Source organism: Podarcis cretensis (assembly GCF_951804945.1).
Source record: "Podarcis cretensis genome assembly, chromosome: 8".
Taxonomy (NCBI): Eukaryota; Metazoa; Chordata; class Lepidosauria; order Squamata; family Lacertidae; genus Podarcis; species Podarcis cretensis.
In genome coordinates, this window is record NC_137177.1 from 26,722,764 (window position 1) to 26,741,280 (window position 18,517).

Sequence of the window (18,517 nt, forward strand, 5' to 3'; positions counted from 1 at the left end):
TATCAAGAGAGCAAGCTATTGCAGTTTGGAAGTGTGTGTGCATGTGTGTATACTATCTTGTACGCTCCGTAGTACAAAAACCATCTTAAACCAACACAATCAAGACCAACGTTTCTCATTTTCGAAAGGAACCCTCTCACCCCACCCTTATTAAAAGCAGAACCCAACTAAACTTTCAAACATTTCCTTATTTCCTCCTCCCTCTTAATTCTGTGATTCGTCACCCACTCTGGGAACCCTTAACTCTCCTTCTTTCTTTTGGCCTAAGGGATGAATAAAAACCACTTCGACCAGTAGAAGTTACACCAGTGGCTCGTAGTGAAGGGGGAAACAACTTCTCCTGCGAAAAGATGGGTCTGCCTAGGAAGGGCGTTGACGAAGAAGGCAGAGGGGACGAGACACACACCCAAGGGAGGAGGAGGTAGCCATCCCAGCCCGCTTCCTGCACCAGGTGCTGAGGACCCTGCGGCCCTCTATGAAGTTGAACTACAACTCCCATCAGCCCCAGCAAGCGCAGCCGAGGCTAAGGGATGCTGGGAGTTGTAGACCGGCAGCACCTGGAGGGCCGCGGATCCCCCACCCACCTTTGCCCAACACCTTCCTGTTCAGAAAGCCCGAAGGCCCCGCCCGCGCCACGACCCTCCGCCGCTCCTCGGTCTCTCCCGTGTCAGCCTCCCCACACGGCGAAGGCAAAAAAACTGCCCCATCCCATAATAAGCGCTCCTGCCCATGCCCTCCAGCGGACACCCGGAAAAGGGCAGCGCCTCGCCCTCCCGCCGCCACGGAGCGAGACTTACCCGCCCACGGCCGCCTTCTCCGCGCCTCCCTCCGAACTCCTCAGCACCGAAGCGGCCTGTCCCAGCCGGCCGCCATTCCACAGCTTTTCCTCTCCCCCGCCCCGCCCCAGCCTGCGCTGACTGAAGGTGGCCCCGCCTGCTCCGCCGCCGGTCCGCGCTCCCATTGGCCGGCCGGTGTCTTCCCGGCCCAGCGCCATTGGCCGGGCCGTGCTGTCAGTCACTTGATAACCTTCCGCGATTTGCGTACCCACCCAGATTTCTTAAATGACCACACCCAAACCGAGCCTCCTCTTTGATTTTTTTTTATAAGGGAACAACGCGGGGCGTACCATAATGCCGAGGTGGGTAGGGGGAGCGTTAAAGTGGTAGGTCGGGGAGGTGAAGCACATTTAGGAGCGAATGCCAATGGATTGAGAAGGGAAAGTTACAGGTTGTTATCGGTTGCTGTTTTGCTTTTAAATAGAAGTTATTTCTTTGTTGATAAATTCGCGTCAGAGTTTTCAGCAGGGAACGGACCTCCTCGTGGTTTCGCCCGGCCTCTCGTTCGTTCGTCCGGGCGGGGCCGATCAGTGCTCTGCTCTTCGGACTTAAAAGGAGGGCGCCCCCTAGCGCGTTAGGGGTATTACTGCAAGAAGGGGAAAGGGGCGGGGTTGCTTTTTGAGACTCCGGAGACGGAAGGGAGCGGCGAGAGCCGGGGTGGCGCTCTCTCGGGACTTCTCTTTCAGTGGAACCTGCGGTCAATGCAGTCCTTCTGAGGGAGGATCTTACCTGCATATGACCCACGTACTTTCAGACGTCTCTGCCGGCGGCGTCTCCATTCACGAAGCACAAAGTAGGGTGGCCAGGTGCAAAAGGGGGGCAAGGCTCCTGGAGCTTTAAAAGTTGTGTAGAATGCCAAAGAGCTGTTTGAGGTGGTACAGGAGCCCAACCCTGGTTTGCATCTGGCTACTCTCAACACTAACCACATATTTTTTTTCTTTAAAAAAAACCCTGCTTCCTTTTGCTCTTTCTCTCTCCACCCTCCTCTTCAGACCCAGTTGTGGTCTGTCTCTCTCTCTGATGGCTCCTTGTGCTGAAATACCTGTCTCCAGATGTTGATTGATTGGTTTTGTTTCCAAGCATAAAAATCAGTCCGCTGCCTTTGTAAGGACTCCATCGTCTAGCGTGGCAGAGCCTGCACTTTGGAACTCCCTGCCTTTGGAGATCAAGCAGGAGGTGACTACCCTGTACTCTCTTCAGCGCCTGTTAAAGACGTTCCTGTTTGGGCAAGCCTACCCAGATGCTTAGAAAGTCGAGTTAATTTCAATTTTTTTTTCTTTTTTCTTTTTTTAGTATTTTGTATCTTTTAAAATGGGACGCAGGTGGCGCTGTGGGTTAAAGCCTCAGCGCCTAGGACTTGCCGATTGAAAGGTCGGCGGTTCGAATCCCTGCGGCGGGGTGCGCTCCCACTGCTCGGTCCCAGCGCCTGCCAACCTAACAGTTCGAAAGCACCTCCGGGTGCAAGTAGATAAATAGGGACCGCTTACCAGCGGGAAGGTAAACGGCGTTTCCGTGTGCGGCTCTGGCTCGCCAGAGCAGCGATGTCACGCTGGCCACGTGACCCGGAAGTGTCTCCGGACAGCGCTGGCCCCTGGCCTCTTAAGTGAGATGGGCGCACAACCCCAGAGTCTGTCAAGACTGGCCCGTACGGGCAGGGGTACCTTTACCTTTACCTTATCTTTTAAAATAGGGCTGTGCATTTTTCTTGATTTTTACTATTTTGTCTTTTTGTAAACCTCTGAGGTTTCTACAATCAAGCGGTGTTTAACTTTTACTAAATATATAGATCAATATAGATCAATAATAAAAATATATGCAGAATTAAAACACAAACAATTCCATTAAAACATTAAAACACACATATTTAAAATACTAGTGGCTACTGCCCAGGCATCAATTCCACGTACCTCATTCCTCTTTCCCCACACTTGACCAGCCCCTCCTTCCCTTTACACCTCACCTATCCCCCCAAAGCTCAACCCAAGCCCCACAACCCTTTAAAGGAGGGGCGAGACACTTCACACAGCTTGCTAAAACTGCATGAAGGGCCTCTCTGCCCCCACCCTGGCCACCATGATAAACCTCTGTGGGTGGCCGTGTAAACTGCAGAGCATTGCAACACTGTGTTTTAATGCATACACTGTACAGTATAGGAAGATACAATAAAACAAGCCAATTAAAAAGCATAACAACTGAATAGTTTTTTAAAAATTACCGTACTTTTCCATGTATAAGACTATTTTTTTTTAGTCTAAAATTATATTCAAAATCTGGGCCCGTCTTATACACAAATAGTGCAGATTGGGGAGTCCCCAAATCAGAGTCCCCAAAAATAGGGGGCGTCTTATACATGGGGGCGTCTTATAGATGAAAAAATATGGTAAAAGAGAGGGATGAAAAAGTTCCAGGTTCACCAGGCCTCTTTATCCTGCTTAAATAAATTATTAAAACCCATCCTTTCTCATTTACATTTCTTTCTTAATGTTCTACTCAACTTTATTATTTTCTATTGGTTGGATGATTATTGCATTGTTTTAACTGTGTTTGTGTGTGCACGCTACATTTAAGCCAGAGTGCCTTTTCTGCCAGGAGGCAACATTCCCTTTTGTGCAATTTTCTGGGGGCCACATGTCAGTGATGGCCAGGGCCAGAAGCAAAGCAGGTGCAGCAATGAATGCGAGTTTTGCCTTTGTCTAGTAGGCTAGCTTCTGTGCACACCCACACCCCACTCTCCGTTCTCCATCCCAGCAAGCAAGAGGCATTATCAGAATTCAAGGACACATTGCAGCCAGCCCAAAACACTCAAGGAAGATGCCAAGCAGGGCCTGAGGGGGGTGCAGACTTGGAAGAGCCTTGAGGTCTAGTTAAAGAGACTTGGAGGATTGCATTTGGTCTCCCCAAGCCTGAGATTCCCCTTGGATTCCTCCAAATGTTATTAACTGGGGAAATGGCACATATGCCTCACCAGTGCCTCATGATACAGGTGACATCATTATTGTTGCACACCACCCCAGTCTCTGAGTGGTGTGAGATTCCAGGCACTTACCCAGGATTCATGTTTCCTTCTGGAATGAGGCACAGTGGAGACTATGGGTGTCTTTATGATATATGGCTTATTTACTACGGAGGGGTTCACAGCACCCCAAAAGGGTCTTTCTTCCCCCATAGCTGCATCCTTTTATTCAAATGGACTCTCCAATTTGCTGCCTTTCTTCTAACTCACATCACTCTGATGTCAGTTCTGGCTTTGTCCTTCTAGCCATCCACAAGTTTGCTGTCTCACACAGAGCTCTTTTCCTTTGTTGCTTTAATGGCCCATCGCCCAGGCGATCACATCACCAGGGATCTAGCCTGACTTACTATTTCACACTTTCTGGATCCAGGGGTTAGAAGGGTCTGGACATGCAGCCTCCCTCCCCCCTCCCCTGCACAAACTCATACCATTATTATATCACTTGCTTTGATATGTCTCATCTGTATGTGTTAAAACTTGCAAGTATGGCTAAAACCCATAAAGTTGTACAGCTGGCAACCATTTTGTGTGCGTCCAATTGGCATGTGATTGCCAGCATGCAGGTCCTTTTGGAACCGGAAGTGGGCATTGTGGGTGGGGCATGACAGGATGGGGTGCGTTTATGCAAGTTCTTCCACTGGGGGGGGGGCAGGAAGGGTACCCCAACAAGAAATGGTCCTCGCCTGTATCTGTCAAACATAATTAGTTGGGTCAATTGGGTCTGAATTTTCAAAGGGTTTTGAATTTCTTACAGTAAACAAGAAAGTGGTAGTAGAGGTCAGGAAGGAAAAAGGAGTGCTAGTTCTGCAGGCCATAGAGGTGACAATGCCTAGGAATAAAGGTGTGTGTGTGTGTGTGTGTGTGTGTGTACACACCCCTGCATATTTTCAAACAAACCTTCAGCTTCATGAAGACCAGAAGCTTGCTGACTTTTCAAAAAAAAAAAAAAAAACCAGAGCATCTTGGAGACACATGAGCAGGTGTCACACACAATCCCACATTCACAAAAGCATGGGGAACAAACAGCCCTCACGTAATCAGGGCTGCCCTCTCCCCCAGCACACAGTTGTTTTCCTCAGCAAATAAGTTTGCTCAAGTCTGCAGCTGAGAGAAGGAGTCTTTATGCTGCATTTAGTATGTCAGCCTCACCAAGGATCTGATCTGAGATTAGGAGACGTGGGTCGCTAAAGAGCTGGAACACAGGTGTTTTCAAGAGACAAACTGCAGGTGTAGATGCTTGAATCAACTTTGGGAAAGATTAAAAAGCCACATGTAATACTCTGCACCTTAGCAATCTCGAAGGTTTCCAATCACCTGCTACTCACACAATTGACCCCCTCTCTACAAATATGCACACTTTGATGACATCATTTCTATTTTTGTACATTTCTCACTGATTTGGGCACCAATTGCTGCTAATTTCAGCATAAAAGACTCAGATCCCTAAATGATTTTTAGCAAGTCTTCCCTTTCCAAAGTTGCCTCCCCACTCGGTGCCACCAGGGTACGACTTGGGGGCAAGAGCCCAGGAACCCAGGCTGCAGAATGGATGGGAGGGCCCCAAACACAGCAGCTTCATCACTATATTTTGAAGCACATGGAGTAATACATGTTGCAGTTGAAAGAGGCAGGACCACTAAGGGAGCCCACAGAGGCTCTCCCTAGAGCCCACAGGATCCCCTCCCCTGTCACATCCACACACACACACCACAAACGGTAGCCTTGAAATAAATATTCTACTGTAGCTAAAGATGAGGGAAGAAATTCAACTGGTCCTCATTTAAAGGTGAAGCTGGCTAATTTGCGCTTTCCAAAACAATGTGAGAACTGAAACACAGTGATTTTCAAAACTTATAGTAAGCGTCTCTGAATTTTGCAAAGCAGTTCTTCAGGCAAACGACCTTGGTGAAAATGAAAGTATGCATAAAAATGCAAACAACATTGAAAATAGCACACACAAATGCTTTATATTAGGGGCAATTGCTTGCAAAAATGTGTGCCGTGGTCAAAACTGCATTTTAAAAAATGTGTTTATTAGGAGAAAGGCATACTAAGATGCTGATGAATTTTCATGAGAGTATTTTTAAAAAAAGAAAAAAAGCAAAGTATTTCAGAAGTGAATTTAAGATGGGAAAAGTCAGAAACTTGAGAAAATCAGAATGGACAGATCTGCCCACCCCTAGTAGCCAATAGTCGACGTTGCTGCTGCTTCTCTTTCTTCTTTGGCGATCACTCATAGCCGAGTAAGATTGTCTTCCATAAACACGGTTTCAACAATGAGTCCGTAAGTGACTGTGGAGGCCAATTCTGGATCCACACATCCTTCCACAGTGGGGACATTGGTTTCCAGGTGGGAGTTGATCACGGTGTGGATTTGCCAAGCGTGCCTTCCTCTTAGCACATTTCTCCCTTTCGTCCTGAGTTTGAGTGTCTTCAAAGCCCATGGCACCTTTGGTAAAGACTGTTCTCCAACTGGAGTGCTTGCAGGCCAGTGTTTCCCAGTTGTCAGTGTTTATACTACATTTACATTTTTTAAGATTTGCCTTGAGACAGTCTTTAAACCTCTTTTGTTGACCACCAGCATTACGCTTTCCATTTTTAAGTTTGGAATAGAGTAGTTGCTTTGGAAGACGATCATCAGGCTACCGCACAACATGACCAGTCCAACAGAGTTCATGTTGAAGAATCATTGCTTCAAAACTGGTATCTTTGCCTCTTCCAGTACACTGATATTAGTTCGCCTGTCTTCCCAAGTGATGTGTAAAATTTTTCGGAGACACTGTTGATGGAATCTTTTGAGGAGTTTGAGATGGCGTTTATAAGTGGTCCATGTTTCACAAACATATAGTAAGGTTGGTAGTACAATAGCTTTGTAAACAAGCATTTTGGTTTCCCTGTGAATGTCCCGGTCTTCAAACACTCTGCACTTCTATCGAGAGAAAACCACACTCGCAGAGCTCATGCTGGATTTTGTCAACTCATTGTACTTGACTGCAGGGAGGATAGAGAGGGGTGTTTGGAGAAACTAGTCTTCTCTACAAAGGTAACATTTACATTCCTTGCTCCACCCACATTTCCCTATCTACCCACCACCACTGGCAAGTGCCCTGAAAGGCTGCCTGAGAGAATGTGGCCCTTGGACTGAAGAAGTCACTCCCCCAGCCTCAACCATCAGCCCTTCACCCACGGCCACTGACCACGCTCATTCCATGTATGGCTCCTTCACGGTTGCCCTGCTCTCTTTAGGGTTCATTTGTGCTAATTTTGCTTTGCAGGTTTGCAAACCTTGAGACTTCCCCCAAGCCTGTTAATTCCTCCCTCTTATGCACGGATTACCATTATTTATTAAATTGCTTTTGTCACAGCAGCTCAAAGCAAACTTAAAATATTCTTAGCAAAAGCAAACACACACAGGCATACATTTAAACCAGCATTAAAAAAAATTCTAAAAGACAATTCCATATATATATCCATATATATACACACACACACACACTATATATATATATATATATATATATATATATATATATATATATATAAACATCCCACACATGTGAAGACCACAGATAGGTAAAAGTCAAAGGCCAGATGAAAAAGGCAGCTAAAGATACGTAACAATGGTGGCAGGCAAACCTTACTAGGCAATCATTCCACAAGCAGGGAGTCAAAAATTCAAATGTGATACTACCTGGGATACTACCTCTTATTTACCTGAAGGGGGTGAGAGGCTAGTAGACACCATGCATTTAAAGCACATGGTTAGAAGTGTGTGGCCTAAACCACAGAGCCTAGGACTTGCCGATCAGAAGGTTGGCGGTTCAAATCCCTGTGATGGGGTGAGCTCCCTTTGCTCGGTCCCTGCTCCTGCCAACCTAGCAGTTCAAAAGCACGTCAAAGTGCCAGTAGATAAATAGGTACTGCTCCGGCAGGAAGGTAAAAAGCGTTTCCATGCGCTGCTCAAGTTCGCCAGAAGTGGCTTAGTCATGCTGGCCCCGTGACCCAGAAGCTGTCTGCAGACAAACGCCGGCTCCCTCGGCCTATAGAGTGAGATGAGCGTGCAACCCCAGAGTCGTTCGCGACTGGACTTAACGGTCAGGGGTCCCTTTACCTTTAGAAGTGTGTACGTGTGTGTATCTGGAGCACCATAGGAGCATGCTTTTGTCAATAAAGAATTAACTTTCAGACGTGCACCTTCCTTGGCTGCGGGTGCCTAGGATAGGCTGGGCTCCTCCACTCCTGGGCCTGCAGTTTACTTTTTAGAGCAGCGCTGGGAAACCTGTGCCTCTCCCGATGTTGAGAGACATAAGAAGAGCCAGTGGGATCAGGCCAATGCACCATCTAGTTCTCTCAGTGCCCCAGTGCCCCATTCTGTTCAACCAGATGCAAGCAGGAGCCAAGCACAAGACCTCCTCTTTCCCCTCCTGTGGTTTTCAGCAACTGGTATTCACAAGCATTACTGCCTCCGACTGGGCAGGCAGGGCATAGCCATCAAGGCTAGTAGCCATCAATAGGCTTATCCTCCATGAATTTGTCTAATCCTCTTTGAAAGCCATGCAATTTGGTGGGCATTACTGCATCCTGCGGAACGACTTCCATCGCTTAATTATGTGTGAAGAGGTCCTTTCTTTTATCTGCCCCGAATCTTCCAACATTCAGCTTCATTGAATGTCCACTAGTTATCGTGCTATGGGGGGAGAAGAATAAGAATAAAAATCTCTATGCACTTTCTCCAGGCCAAGTCTAGTATTATACACCTCTCTTGTGTCCTCTCTTACTCACCTTTTCTCTAAACTAAAAAGGCAAAACGTTATTGGCCCCCAGCTCCCATCAGCCCCAGCCACTAAGGTCAGGGATTTCTGAATTTGGGGATGGTAGAAGATCAAATCTATCCATTCTTAAGGAAATCAGCCCTGAGTGCTCACTGGAAGGACAGATCCTGAAACTGAGGCTCCAGTACTTTGGCCACCTCATGAGAAGAGAAGACTCCCTGGAAAAGACCCTGATGCTGGGAAAGATTGAGGGCAGAAGGAGAAGGGGACGACAGAGGACGAGATGGTTGGACAGTGTTCTTGAAGCTACCAGCATGAGTCTGAGCAAACTGCGGGAGGCAGTGGAAGACAGAAGTGCCTGGTGTGGTCTGGTCCACGGGGTCACGAAGAGTCGGACACGACTAAATGACTAAACAACAACAACAACAGTGGTCTGGCCCCCACAAACCTATAACACTATAATGTGGACACCATTAAGTTGTCTGTTCCTCCGCAGTGATGTGACAGTGTGGCATCCTAAAAGATTCAAGAACCAAATACTTAGGGAGAAGCGGAGTAACTGGATATGGGTTTCCATTTTTGGCAGAAAACCAGCATTTTGCACCCCATCTTGCTCCACCTTTATCATCCTTTTGGGACGATATAATACCTCTTGGGTATTATGCCAACAGCAATTGTTTTGTTAAAGCGCATTCTCCCCCCACCCCCCACCCCGCTTCCCCCGTTAATTTCACAGCAGAAGTAGTGGTGGAGAAACTAAAGTCATGGAAAGGTCACCAAATAACGATTTAGCTTTTGCTGCTTCAACACACACAACAGCGTTTATGTAGCGACTCTGATCTTTGCCTCCCATGATCCTTAGCAGAGCCATACATCTAAATAAATCAGCAGGACAGCAAGCTTAGATTGGTTTATATTGGTAGATTACCCATCAGCTAAAAAAGGCAATCATATCCACTTACCTGGAGCAAAGTCCCATTGAACTATATGGGATTTGCCTCCAAATAAACATGCATAGGATCGCATTGCACAGCGATAATTGGGATCGGCACATTTTAATTGGGCTCTGAATTAAATGAACACCCGTAGGGCAATTTTGATCTAGGTACCCATGTACACTATAAAATACACATTCCTGTAATGATTTATTTAATTTACTGCACATTTAATTTAAAAGGTTTTTAGCCTGTCTTTCAGCAAAAGGATCTTACTACAATCAGGAATGTATCATAAACAATTAAAGATGGCCCTTCTACCTAATAATGAATATCAAGTTTTGTTTATTTAGTGCTGGGGCGGAGAACCTGTGCCTCTCCAAATGTTGCTAGATAGCTCCCGTCATACCTGACCATTGACCATGTTGACTGGGGTTGATGGGAGTTGGAGTCTTAACAACACCTGGGTTCTGAATTATGGGTTAGATTCAGCCTTCTTCACCCTGGTTCCCTCCAGACATCCTGGATGACAATTCCCATCATGCTGACTGGGGCGGATGGGAGCTGTAGTCCAAAACATCTGGCGGCCACTGTTATGGACTGTCTGGATGCAGAGGGAGGCACCAGCTGTGAAACCCCCAAGGGAAGAAGGCTCTGAGCCAGGGAATTGGTGATGGGGTGATGATGAATGGTCAGAGGGAGAAGAGGGAGCAGACTGGGAAAAGTGTCAGAAGCTGAAAAGGTAACAGGGTTTAGTGAGCAGGAAGACTCTGTGGCAGACAGCAGTCCACAACCAGAGGCAGAAGCGGAGGCTGGAGAGGAGGGGGGGGCGAAGAGGCAGAGATGAGGCAGGCTGCTGAAGAAGCCAGTGGGTTTCCCCCTCCTGCTGCAACTACAGTGGTACCTCGGGTTACAGACGTTTCAGGTTACAGACTCCGCTAACCCAGAAATAATACCTCGGGTTAAGAACTTTGCTTCAGGATAAGAACAGAAATCATGCGGCGGCAGCGGGAGGCCCCATTAGCTAAAGTGGTGCTTCAGGTTAAGAACAGTTTCAGGTTAAGAACAGACCTCCAGAACGAATTAAGTTCTTAACCCAAGGTACCACTGTAGCTCCCCTCCTCCTTGGTCTCCCAGAACCAGAAGAGGTATGAAGAGGGCGGAGCAATGACAGACGAGCCAATGAAGTCTCAGTTTGCCTGGGGTAAGCACCTGGGGGAAGAGGAGATTTAGGGAACTGTGGGGAGGCAGGAACCCTTAGTCCCTACAACTGCCTCATTGGAGCAAGATCTACTGAGAAGAGTTGCTGTGCTCACCAGGCGTGGCATCCTGAACTGTTTTGTTTCTTTGAATAAAGAGTTAACTTCACTGACACCGTGTGAGTTATTGCTGACCTGCTCCCGGCAGGCACCAAGTTGAGGAAGTCTTGGTTAGATGGTCAGCACTGTCGAGACAGTTCAAATCCCCACTCTGCTACAAAGCTCATGTGGCAACCTTGGGCCAGGCACTCTCAACTCAACCTAAACCTACCTCAGGTGTGGGGAACCTTTAGCTCTCCAGCTGTTGCTGAACTAAACTCCCAGCAGCCCCACAAAACACGGCCAATAGTGAGGCATGATGGAAATCATAGTTCAGCAATGTCTGGATGGACAAATGTCCCCCACACCTGCCCTACCACCGAGGGTTGGTTGAGGATACAGTGGGTGGGAACCCTGTAAACTGCCCTGCTCGACTTCTAGGAAAGGTGGGATAGAAATCAACAAGAACAGCAATCCTTGGTATAGTAAATATTAAGTTATCCCCTACTTTTTTTCAAAGAGGAAGCTCAGTTTGAGGGCACGGCAAGATGCAAAGCTACGGAGTTGAACTGATATGTCAGTTGAAAATAAACACCAACCAACTTGATGGTACCATCAGCCAACAGCCCCAAATAATATGGCGTTGATGCTGCTGGTGGTCACGGAAGAGCAATGAGGGCGGCACGTCTCACCACTGCAGAAAGGCTTTGTGCTGTTTTAATTCTGTAATGCTTAGCTTGGGAAGGAGGAGGAGAAGCCCCCCCCCCACGCTCTGTTCTCCCCCCTGCTCCTTGCCTTTCAGCCTGCTCTACCCTGCTGCGTTTCCCTTTCCGATAGGGACCCACGCCAACGCTGATGGAGGGCAGTTCTAGGAACGCCGCTGCTGCCATGATCCTGCTGACATTTGCTAATCAGCTTTAACCTTAGATCTACACATGCACTGTCTGGCTTGCTGTCTTGTCTCCATGGAGACACACAGCAACCTTTGCTCACAAGCTAATGGTACCTCCAAAAGCACACACACACAAAAAAACACCACCGAAAAACAAAACCTGCTCTCTCCTTCCTTCCCATTAGAGCCAGGTGGACCAGGGGCACTTTGCCCAATAGAAGGAGCGGGGGACAAGAACCACTTCTGGCTGCATACGCAGTATACTTTTAAAGCACAGTCCCTTTCAGTAAAAAAGAACCCTGTATAGTTTGTTCAAGGCATTGAAAATTGTAGCACTGTGGAGGTAAACTACAGTTCCCATGATTCTTTGTTTTCTTTTGGGCTTTAAATGAACCTTTATTCTTCTGGAAAGAGGCGTCACTGTTGGCACGTTTGTTTTATCTTAAAGGAACAGAATTGCACAGGGAAGAAGCTAGGCGTTCTTAAACTACATCACGCTGGTTCAAAATCTCCTACTCATTTAGACTCAGTTCACTCTATTAAAAAAAATAATCAACGCTTTTGCTAGCTTATAAAGCCAGGTGAGCCATAGAAATGGGAGCCTTTTCTTGAATCGGTAACTGAAAGCTCAAGCCATAAAATGAGGCTGCTGGTTCAGGCCTGTGGCCCATCTAGTTCTCGCAGGGGAAGGAAGCCCCCTTCTCACCCTCCATGGGAGAAATTTAGCAGTCTGCTGGATGAGAGGCAGAGTTCTCTTTCCTCTGCTAGCCCCTAGCAGGCTTGTCATCTTTGCAGTCAGGTAACCTTGGTGGGTTTTATAAAGCTGCCCTAAGCCACAGACCCCTGTTATGCAAACACAGCGGTTGACAAGGATTCTGTGCCTTCTCTCCTCCCAAAAAGACTCACCCTCCACAAGTTTACTTGGAAATATATTCCACTGAATGCCTAGGACTGCAGGGCCAGACCATTACATTTTGCTGGATGAGGAGGAGATGCACAGCACCTAAGGCTATGCATGTTATTTTGGCACCTCTCCCTAGCAGTAAAAATGAAACAAAACACCGTAATGATGCATTGGATAAATAACGATCTGCTGCCCTTTCATGATACCCAAAATCACCTGACTGGCGCAACCCCCTCCCTCTGCCTAAGGGTAGGATGAGCTCTAAGATGTTTTTGTTCACATCCACACCATAAAGCACATGGTTTCCTCCAAAGAATCCTGGGAACTGTAGTTTTCCCTTCACAGAGTGACCAGAATGCTTAGCAAGCATGAGTTCCCAGGATTCTTTGGGTGAAATAGTGTGCTTTAAATAGATGGTGTGCATGAAGAGACTTTTGTTCATATTAACACTGTATATTTAAAGCACATTTAAACCACATGCTGTCCCCCAAACAATCCTGGGAACTGCAGTTTACTCTTCAGTTCCAGCACTTAAACTACAGTTCCTAGGATTCTAGGGTAGAGGGGAATGTAGTTTGCTTTAAATGTATTTTGTGTACGTAGCCTAAGGAGCCTGAGCCAAAATAAAATTTGAGGAACTCCAAGCAAATATGCTGTTGGGAAGGGAAAGAATCCAAATCTTATTCATAATGGTTCTGGTCTTATCAAGTAGAAATGTTTTCTTATCATAACTTCCAGGGGGGTGGTAAAAGAGGAGATAAAGGAGTAGAAGGTAAAGAATTTCAATCCCAGGGAGGGTTAAAAGCACCTCCCTTTCCCAGAAGTGCCTTGCTTTCCCTTGTCTTCTCTCTCAAAATTAATACGGGGAAAGATGCCCATTACCTGCTACCAGATAATGACTATGATTAGGTGGATCTCTGCCACCAGCCAAGATCTGAAGGATTTGCTCAGGGCTCCAGCAGAGGCTGCCACTGCAAAAACAAGAGCCATAAAAGTGTAAATAAAAGACTTTGGAAGACAGCTCTGGCCGCCTGGAAAGGGCACAAGCTGAAAGAGCTTTGATTATCTTCTGCAGCAGGGCTCTGCGTTTGAGCATCTGGGTTGAAAGAAAGACACAGACACAAGCCAACCTTGCTTTTTATCCCAAATCTGAATGAGAACCATTTTGTGGGGTGGGTAGTAATAATAGATATAGAACACCTGCGTGGTAATTAATAAAAGAATGGCTGGATCCCTAGATCCAAAGCATGGGGCTAAACACACTCTCCATCAAAAGAGAGCCCCCCACAGTAGACACCCACAGGAAGATCACTGTTTCCTTATCCTTTAATTTTTACACATTTACTCTCAATCTGCCTTCCATGCTCCAGGTCACAGATCTCTTCACAAGTTCCTATGTTCCAGTCATGAGTCTTATTCCACCAAGTTTCAGTAGTGTCTATTAGGTTGCATTTACCATCAGGTATTGAGAGACAAATAAAACCATGAATCATTCCCTCTGACTGCTTTCTTCTTGTAGTTTTCTGACCTTTAGCAGGTTTCTGTAGCACCTCCTCAGTTTCCTGTTGTCATGGACCGGCTGGATGCAGACTCCAACCCTGACAGCTGTGCATCAGTGAAGATATTATCCTCAGTACCTCCATGTCATGGAGGGGGACCCTAGAGATAGAAGTTAATTGGGAAAGGGGAGAGAAAGAGGGCAACCCCCATCTCCCAAGTGACTCTACTCTATTTTGCAGTCAGCTCCTGCTGGGCTTAAGCTTGCAGAAGCTGCATACACACTCTTCTATACTAGGGAAGACTCAAGCAAGCCCACCACCTGGAGGAGCCCAGGCAAAGATGGAGACTTTAGCTTTCCCAGCCAGACCTGGAGATACCAAGGATTACACCTGGGATCATCTGCCTTCAAGCAGATTCTCTACCAGCATCTGTAAGAACACAAGAACAGCCCTGCCTCCTGCCCCAAATCCTAGAGAGCTGCTGCTAGCATCAAAAATTGTGAATCAGATGCACCAATAGTCTGGCTTGAGAGAAGGCAGATTCCTATGTTCCTCTATTCCAGCCTGGTCCATGGACTACCGACTGAGCAACAGGAGATTCACAGTCTTATATTTAGTGGCCCAGAGGCACTGGCGGAGGAAAAGGAGTGCAGGGGGAGCGCACCACCCCCGCAGCGCGATCCCGGTGGGGTGCCATTGTGGCTGCCCCCCCGCCCACGCTGGGCACCAAGCCACTGCAGGCGGCGCGCCATGCCCCCGGGACACGTGCCAGCTGTGCCCCCGCCTGCTATCTGCCCCCTGGTGCCAGAGCGTGAATAATAATAAAAATAATTTATTATTTATACCCCGCCCATCTGGCTGGGTTTCCCCAGCCACTCTGGGCGGCTTTCAACAGAATATTAAAATACAATCATCTATTAAATATTAAAAGCTTCCCTAAGCAGGGCTGCCTTCAGATGTCTTCTACAAGTCTGGTAGTTGTTCTTCTCTTTGACATCTGGTGGGAGGGCGTTCCACAGGGCGGGTGCCACTACCAAGTAGGCCCTCTGCCTGGTTCCCTGTAACTTGGCTTCTCACAGTGAGGGAACCACCAGAAGGCCCTTGGCGCTGGACCTCAGTGTCTGGGCAGAACGATGGGGGTGGAGATGCTCTTTCAGGTATACCGGACCAAGGCCATTTAGGGCTCCGCCACTGCCTAGAGGTCTACATGGCTGGCAATCCCCAGACCAGGAGATTTACCTTCTGGTGGTCCAGCTCCTAAGAGAACTGGATGTAGCTGTTCAGGAGGTCCCTCTCTGTCATGCCAGACACTGGCACTGCGTTTTCATCTGTTTGTGGGGAGTCTGCCAAAGCTGTGCACTTATTTGGTGATGACCTGTCCCATTTTCAAGCCTTCTCTCCCCACACTGTCCATGGGCAAGCAAAGAAAAAACAGATGACAGAGCCCTTTCCAAGGGTGGCAACTTATGCTGTGCTTAAAGGAGATGGACAGGCAAATAGGTTGTGTTAACTTACATGCAGAGAGGCGAATTTAGACAGTTACCACAATTCAAACAGAAACACAATGCATCTTCCCCATAGTGAGAAAGACTGTGACCGGGAGCACGGTGTGCCTCGCTCAGTCTAATGCCCAGGTGCTCTCTGCTGCTGGGTGACATCAAGCCTTCCTCACTCTCCCTACTCAGGGTTCCTAATCTTTAAACCAGCCTTGAACTGTAGTCTAACTTATATTTTAATCAACTGGTTTTTTTGTTTTGTTTTTTAAAAAATGTTTTTACTGTAGTTACATTCAGTGTTAGCCGCCCTGAGCCTGGTCTTGGCCGGGGAGGGCAGGGTATAAATAAAATTATTATTATTATTATTATTATTATTATTATTATTATTACTATTATATTGAAACAGACAGCTGTTCAAACAGAAGACTGTCGTGCAGAAGGGCTTCAAATTCTGTGCTCTGTAAAGTGAAGCACATGAACACCCCAGCTTCATTTCGTATCCATCTTCTCCATTTTTCTCTTAAGTAGGTATTTATGGGGCTGCAGTTCTCTTTCCCTTTCTCCCACTCTGGTCTGCCTGTTGCCTCACCTGCCTGAAGTGGCTTCCCTTTCCAAGGCAAGTTCTACCGCAGTGCAGGCCAATGCTGTTGGGATACCTGAGGATTCTAATGGAAATGGGAGCAAAATTTGTCAGTGTTGGCTTATTGGCCCCATGTTCGGAACGGAAAGCAAGCAGTCAGTGTTTGCTGTTTTCGTCAGTCCGCAAATGATGCATACAAATGACTGGAATGAGGCAATCATAATGTAATGATAACATAATTGCGTAAAATTTCGCCATAGCCAACAGTGAGACAAGTAACGTAGCTTTTGTTGGAAACTGAACTGCAGTGGAACACAAGCAGTGTTGCAGGCAATAGAGAGAAGATGGAATTGAAAGTGATGCCTTCTGGTGTTTCTAGGCGGCAGATCCTAGGGCACCACAAAAGGAAATTGCCAATCGTTTTGTTGATTGTTATATTTTTAGTACAATGGGGAGATTTTCTCCTTCAAGCACCAATATATCATGGGTGCTTCACCTAGTTATGCAGAATATGGAATTCTGGCAGAGCTTTTCTTACCTTTGCAGCACCGATGTGATAAACTACGCCCTGTCAAAATTCCTTCTCCTACACAACTATTAAAGAGACAGGATCTCCATCCTGAATTGTATCTAGTGGTCTCTTTCCTCCTACGGCTGTTGGGTCCAAGCCCATCTAGCTGTCTGAATCAGTCAATGAATGGATTAACTGTTGCTGAAAATGCAGCATGTTTAGTTGACAAAAAAAAAAAATCTTTATTCGGCCGACAGCCCAGAAAACTTTGCAGCTTGCAAAAGGGCAGGAGGGGGGTCGTTGCAGAGTGAGAAGAAGAGGGAAACAGGAGCAAGATAAATCCATTTTCAGTGGGTGAATGCATTCTCTCCCTGGGAACCTCTCTCACGCATGGGGGTTGGGGAGGGGCTCTCTGCGGGATTTGTCATCCCCTCCTAACGAGGAGATGGATCCCATGCAGTAGCAGGAGTATTAAAATAGTGCTTGCCTGTTCCAGCTGGACCCTGGAACTCCTAGCTGGACCCTGGAACTCCTGGGTCTGGGAGACCACAGTGGAGACCAGCAGCTCCTTTCAGTCTCCATGGGGTGTGTGATAAGAACCACCACCAAGTGGGTGCAGGTGGGTTGTTGATTGAACAAGAGTTTATTGGGTGCACTTGGGAAAGTGTCCAAAGAGAAGAGTTTGTCACTTAATTTATTAAATACCAATATTTAGAATCCGTACTACATACATAAAACCAGCAGCATACACAACCACTAGATTTCCAACATATAGTCACAAAATGTTCCTATTAGTGTCTACGGGGCCAATGTTATCCAGTACCTTGTTATACCCCCCCAAAATGTGAAAGTGCTACTTTTTTCCATGAATAAATTCTCAGGCAGTCTTCCTCCTCTGACGCTTACTGTATTCATTAAGTTGATCAAGCATACAATTTCCCGCACTTCAATAATCCATTTTCCCAAAGCTGGCGTTCCCATTCCCTGCACACACACACACCCCTGTTGTAACAAACGGTTATTCTAGAAGAAGTTGGTAAATGTCGGACTATTTTTTTTTTTTATCCTGTATCAACACCAGTTCTTTCATATAGTCAAAGAAGATAATTAAAAGGTCCGTGGGTGGTATATATGCCAGGCATAGGCAAACTCTGGCCCTCCACATGTTTGGGACTACAATTCCCATCATCCTTAGCTAACAGGACCAGTGGTCAGGGATGATGGGAATTGTAGTCCCAAACATCTGGAGGGCCAGAGTTTGCCTATGCTTGATATATGCTATTATTATTTCATTTCCCCTTATTTTGTAAACCTCTTTGCGGTTGTTTTTTTAAAAAAGAAAACAATCAAATAGTATTTAAATTTCATGAAATAAATAAATTTGAGGGAGGCATGAAGCAGGAGAAACTGTGTTGCACGATCGTAAATCCTTGCACGAGGGCACTTGTGGCTTCTTGCATTCCATCATCCTGCATTAAGCACAGGTTGAACGCATGACAAAAGTACAAGCCTTCTTACTTACAAACCAGTCCAGGGAGGTGGCCTTGGTGGTGAGCTTCCTCCTCCTTACTCTCAGTGCTGGCCTTGAAGAACTCACCAGGGAGGAGGACAGGGACCAAAGAAGAATTAGTTGGCTCTGCCTGCAATTGGCTCAATGTTCTGTTGGCTGCCCTACCAGTCCTAAAGGGCACCAGCCACCACCGCTGCTGATTAAAATAAAAACAATTAGCTGGAAGTTAAGTTCCCAAATAGTTCTAGGGTTTTCTGTCAACCTAACACAA

The 18,517-nt window shown here is 46.8% G+C and overlaps 1 protein-coding gene across 1 annotated transcript in view; it reads right to left on the reverse strand.

Annotated features, from left to right (window-relative positions):
* WASF2 (WASP family member 2) overlaps positions 1-913 on the reverse strand; it is a 47,655-nt gene extending 46,742 nt beyond the window's left edge. The window contains exon 1 of the mRNA XM_079986131.1: positions 798-913. The gene's annotated coding sequence lies outside the window, so the exon portion shown is untranslated. The remainder of the gene's footprint in view (positions 1-797) is intronic.
* Positions 914-18,517: the final 17,604 nt, after the last annotated feature.